Source organism: Protobothrops mucrosquamatus, unplaced genomic scaffold, assembly GCF_001527695.2.
Source record: "Protobothrops mucrosquamatus isolate PMUCROS unplaced genomic scaffold, P.Mucros_1.0 scaffold1323, whole genome shotgun sequence".
NCBI classification, from domain to species: Eukaryota; Metazoa; Chordata; class Lepidosauria; order Squamata; family Viperidae; genus Protobothrops; species Protobothrops mucrosquamatus.
This window is the reverse complement of record NW_015387523.1, coordinates 319,576-325,029: the sequence shown is the minus strand read 5'-3', so window position 1 is coordinate 325,029 and position 5,454 is coordinate 319,576. Positions and strand designations below refer to the sequence as shown.

The window sequence follows — 5,454 nt, the reverse complement described above, 5'->3', positions numbered from 1 at the left end:
ATATTTATGACGGTCGCAGTGTCCCAGGGTCACCTTTTGCAATCTTCTGACAAGCAAAGTCAGTGGGGAAGCCAGATTCACTTAACAACCATGTTGCTAACTTCACAACTGCAGTGATTTGCTTAACAACGTCCCCAAGAGTAAAATGGCGATCACGTGACCCCAAGATGCTTCAAACATCATAAATATAGGCCAGTTGCCAAGCACCTAAATTTTGATCTGCGGATGCTGTTTTAAATATAAGGAGCAGTCATTAAGTCATTTTTTTCCAGCACCATCCTAATTTTGAATGGTCATTCAATGAATGGCCATAAGTCAAGGACTACCTATAGCAGGGCTTTTCAACCTTTTCACCCATTGTACCACTTTTAGGATATGGCAACATCCAAGTAACACCAGTCGCCTAGCAAGGTGTCAAAAACTTGATGACACCCCCCCAAAAAAGGAAAAAAGTGATGAAGTACAGGTAGTCCTCAACAGTTCGCTTAATGACTGTTCGAAGTTACAATGGCACTGAAAAAAGTGCACCCCAAGCCACAGCCGAGCAAGACACCTGCATGCCCACCCGGCGGCGCTCTTCCTCCTGTCCGAGGTTTTCATTGTTGTGAGCATTTCTGTTGAGGATTGGCAGCGGGGGTGGGGTGGGGGTGTTTGGTTTTTATTCCCCCCGTCTGCTGGGTGGTTGCAGCAGATTTTGGTCACTCCACATGACCGTGGGACACTGTGACCGTCATAAATATGAATCAGTTGCCAAGCATCTGAATGTAAATCACAAGACCCTGGAGATGCTGCAACATTCCAGCTGATCGGCACTTCTTCTGGGCTCAGCAGAAGCGCCAGGATCAGCGCCGAGTTCCAGCTGGAGCCTGGCGCTGATCCTGGCGCTTCCACTGAGCCCTGACAGCCCCAAAGAAGCGCTGATCCTTGTGCTTCCTCTGAGCCCTGACAGCCCTGCAGCTCCAGCCGTCTCTCGCTCAGGCTTGTGCGGTGCTGCCACCGGTTCAGCTCATTCCCCTCCCCCGCTACCACTTTTCTAGGATGGTCACGTACCACCTGCCAGGTGCCAATGTACCACAGGTGGTACCCGTACCACTGGTTGAAAAGCCCTGACCTATAGCATTCATGCTTACAAGGAGGCCCTTACATAATAAGGTTGAACAAAATTAAGGGCAGAAAAAAGAGGGAGAACTGAATGACAACTGATTAACTGTTTACCAACCGTCATGGGATCCTTCCTCTGATCGTTGCCGTTATCCTTGTCATAGGTTGGACAATACATATTTTGGGCTGGGGCGCAAGGTTTCCCCAATCGATAGCAGCTGGAGATCAAGATGAGAGTCCGTCCAGGAATGGGGTGCATATTATGCTTAACTGATAATCCAACTGCATTCTCCAGAGCCTGACAGTAACGTTGCAGGAGCTCAGGGGTGTAGCGGATGTCTCTGTGAGATACAAAATTGAGAAAGAAGAAAGTCTGAACAAAGGGGAATATTTGCAGCTCAGGGGTGAAATGAGGGGTCCCTGGTACTCTCTGAGCTACCAAGCTCAAGAGAGCCTCAAAGACCCTTCAGAAGAAAGTCTAAAAATAGAAACTACTATTTTCTTGTTGAACGTCTATGGCAGGGGTGGGGAACCTTGGCTCTTTTATGACTCGTGGACTTCAACTCCCAGAATTCCTGAGCCAGCGTGGCTCAGCTTGGAAACCTCTCCCTGTCCCCTCAGCATGGCTGGCTCAGGAATTCTGGGAGTTGAAGTCCACGAGTCATAAAAGAGCCAAGGTTGCCTACCGCTAGATTAGGCCTAGGCCACTTTCTGACTCGTGGACTTCAACTCCCAGAATTCCTGAGCCAGCATGGCTCAGCTTGGAAACCTCTCCCTTTCCCCTCAGTATGGCTGGCTCAGGAATTCTGGGAGTTGAAGTCCACGAGTCATAAAAGAGCCAAGGTTGCCTACTTTCTGACTCGTGGACTTCAACTCCCAGAATTCCTGAGCCAGCGTGGCTCAGCTTGGAAACCTCTCCCATTCCCCTCAGTATGGCTGGCTCAGGAATTCTGGGAGTTGAAGTCCACGAGTCATAAAAGAGCCAAGGTGGCCTATCCCTGGTCTATGGAGATTCTCAGTCATCCAGGTCATGGTTGTCCCAAAGGTGCTTTTTCAAAANCTTACCCTGGCTCAGCACAGATGTTGATGAAAAGGCAGTCTGGGGCAACATGGTGGCGATATGTCTGGAGACAAGAATCGCTGAGCTCCTCAACATCACTACTTAGCAAGAGAATCGTATCAACCTGGAGTTGGGAAAGAAAAATAAGAGCTCCGTAACACGCAGGGACTCATCACACTGACCTGCACATGTTAAAACTTCCAGGCAATGGCTTGTGGGTGCAAAAGTCCTTTCTGCAACTTTTTTTTTCTTTCTGTTTAAGTGAAGACCTCGACAGACTCCAACTCCATGCAGCCAGCAGCTGCATTCATCAAGTTCTCCCCAACCCAAACCTGTTGCTGAACTACAACTCCCATCAGCACCCTGTGGATGGGATCGTAGGAAGCTGTAACCAATGCTGAGGGTTGTTATGGAAGCTACCAAAGCTTTGAGACCCCTCCCATCCTAAGCCCCTTTTTGTCCAGCTGGCCCAAGAATGTGCAAAGACTTCTGCTTTCTGCTGTGCAAAATCAAGGCTACCACCGTTAAAAAAAACAACAACAATTCCTTGGATAAGACCTAAAAGAATAGTCATCCAGAACCTAACTGGATCTAGTTTACACCAATCCCATGCACTAAGCATCACTATTTGTTTGCTGTCCTCAAACCCACTCACCTATTCACACAATTCGTGATTATTCATATTTATCTGGAGAAGAGGGATTAAGGTCCTCTAGAAACATCAAGGCAGAGAGGCAGTGATTGTTTCACTGAGGACACCTGTTCTAAAGACATCTTCATTCATTAACCTGATGGATTTTTAAATGATCGTTTTGTCCAACCTGTCCTTCTAATTTGAAGGCTTCCTCCATTTTTTATCATGGACTCACGTGTTCCCGCCGAGTCAAGAAATCCTTGATGACGTCCGATGATGACCAATCGTCACTGTAGTAAACTGTGTTGTACTGGAAGAAGAAGCATTGGACACATCAGCCACTCCTAGATCCATGATTCAGGCACAAAGAATCAGGATCATTTGTGTAGATAGCACTTAGACTTACAGTATATACCATTCCATAGTGCTTTACAGCCCTCTCTGAGCGGTTTTACAGAGTCAGCTTATTGCCCCTCAACAACCTGGGTCCTTATTTTACCGACCTCGGAAGGATGGAAGGCTGAGTCAACCTTGCACCAGCCAGGATCAAATTCCTGGCAGTGGGTAGAGTTAGCCTGCAGTACTGCATTCTAACCACTGCACCACTAGGGCTCCCATTTATTTTTTTTGCAGCATAAATGATTTATTGAGGCCTATACACAAGAATCTGGACAACTAAAACTGTCAGCACTAAATTGATGCTAGATGGAGTGAGTGGAAATCAAGGACGACTTGGATCCTTTGTGGCAACGTAAGGATTCTAAACTGATGACACATTTTACTACCCCCCCCCCCCAGCTTTGCCTTCTCTTCTCCTACAAAATGGAGCTCTTCTGTAGATTCACTAACTGGCTAATCAGCACCTGGCAATCCATGACTGACAAGCTTCTTCTGTCTCCATGTCAGTTTCTCTTTCTACTTTGTTATATTGGGGGCGGGGGGGGGAGAGAAGAGGAAAATGTACCTCTTTTTTCTCCTATTGTTTTTGCAATCTTCATTGTGCAAAGTTATACACCCATCCCAACATTCCCTTGGGGAGGTAAGCAAAGCTATGCTTATTTACACAGAACAAAACTGAAGGAGAAAGCTGAAGAAATTAAAGTCAGGGAACCTAACTAGATCTAGTTTACACCAATCCTAGTCACTAAACATCTCTGCTTCTTTGCTCCCCCTTAAACTCTCTGGCTGATTCATGCAATGTGTGATTATTCCTATATATCTGTATAAAAGCAAAAGACAGTGAAATCCAGTGGTGGGATTCAGCCGGTTCGCACCACTTCGGCAGAACCGGTAGCTAATTTTTTGTTGCCCAGGCCCAGAATGGACTTCCGGAAGCGGCATCCACACAGAGAACCGGTTGGTTCACATATTTGAATCCCACCACTGCTGAAATCAAAGTCTTGCCCTGAGCCCAACGTCGCTCTCAGTTCCACGTCTTACCATCTTCTGTAAGGTTTGCACATCCTTCAGCACAGAACCGGTCATGGGAATAGCCCCCACAATGTCTGAAAAGTTGCAGAAGAAGACTTTAGCCTGTTCACAGACCGAATATAACATGGATCCCAGCAACATGGCCAAGTCTCGGATCTAGAGAGAGGAGAAGAGTGACAGTGAAAGAGGCGCACAAAGGTGGCCGTTCAAAGTTACAACAGCATTGAAAAAAAGGGACCAATGATCGCTTTTCACGCTTACGACCACTGCAGCATCCCCATGGTCACGTGATCAACATCTGGGCACTTGGCAACTGGCATGTATTTGTGACACTGGCCCAGGATCATGTGATCACTATTTGCCACCTTCCCAGCCAGCTTCCAACAAGCAAAGTCAATGGGGGGGAGTCATATTCACTTAACAACCATGTTACTAACTTAACAACTTCCTTAACAATGTCCCCCAAAGTAAAATGGCGATCACGTGACCCCAAGATGCTTCATGTGTCATGTGTCTGATTAACGAAACACTTAAAAGGACTTTCAGGCATATTTTTTCCTAAAAGCATTTATTAAGGTTACAGAGACGTCAGTACGGCATGGTGGAAATGCTTAGATCTGGATTCTTTTCCGTTACACATACATTCTAAGCATTTTCCCCGCCCCTATTTTGGGGTCATGGTTCACATCTTCCAATTAACCTGGAAGATGTGATTTACTTCCGGTTTCTTTTTCCCGGGCTTTCACTGTTGCCTGATTTAACTATAAAAATACCAGACAGTTCTGCATATTGTCAAAGCAAGAATATACAGTATTTGCAGCGTTGACATCATGATTCATTTAACAACCCTTTAACTGACCATATTTGTTATACATGCCAATACAAGTAGTCCTCGACAGTTCGTTTAGTGACTGTTCAAAGTTACAACGGCACTGAAAAAAGTGACTTATGACTGTTCTTCACACTTACGACCGTTGCGGCATTCCCCATGGTCACGTGATCAAAATTCAGAAACTTGTCAACTGACTCATATTTATGACGGTCGCAGTGTCCCAGGGTCACCTTTTGCAATCTTCTGACAAGCAAAGTCAGTGGGGAAGCCAGATTCACTTAACAACCATGTTGCTAACTTCACAACTGCAGTGATTTGCTTAACAACGTCCCCAAGAGTAAAATGGCGATCACGTGACCCCAAGATGCTTCAAACATCATAAATATAGGCCAGTTG

General features: G+C 46.1%; 1 long non-coding RNA gene across 1 annotated transcript in view; it reads right to left on the bottom strand.

Moving 5' to 3' along the window:
* The window catches only part of LOC107292318, a 4,139-nt gene extending 2,892 nt beyond the window's left edge, over positions 1–1,247 (bottom strand). The window contains exon 1 of the long non-coding RNA XR_001548991.1: positions 1,220–1,247. This is a non-coding gene — a long non-coding RNA (uncharacterized LOC107292318). The remainder of the gene's footprint in view (positions 1–1,219) is intronic.
* Between the last annotated feature and the right edge of the window lie 4,207 nt (positions 1,248–5,454).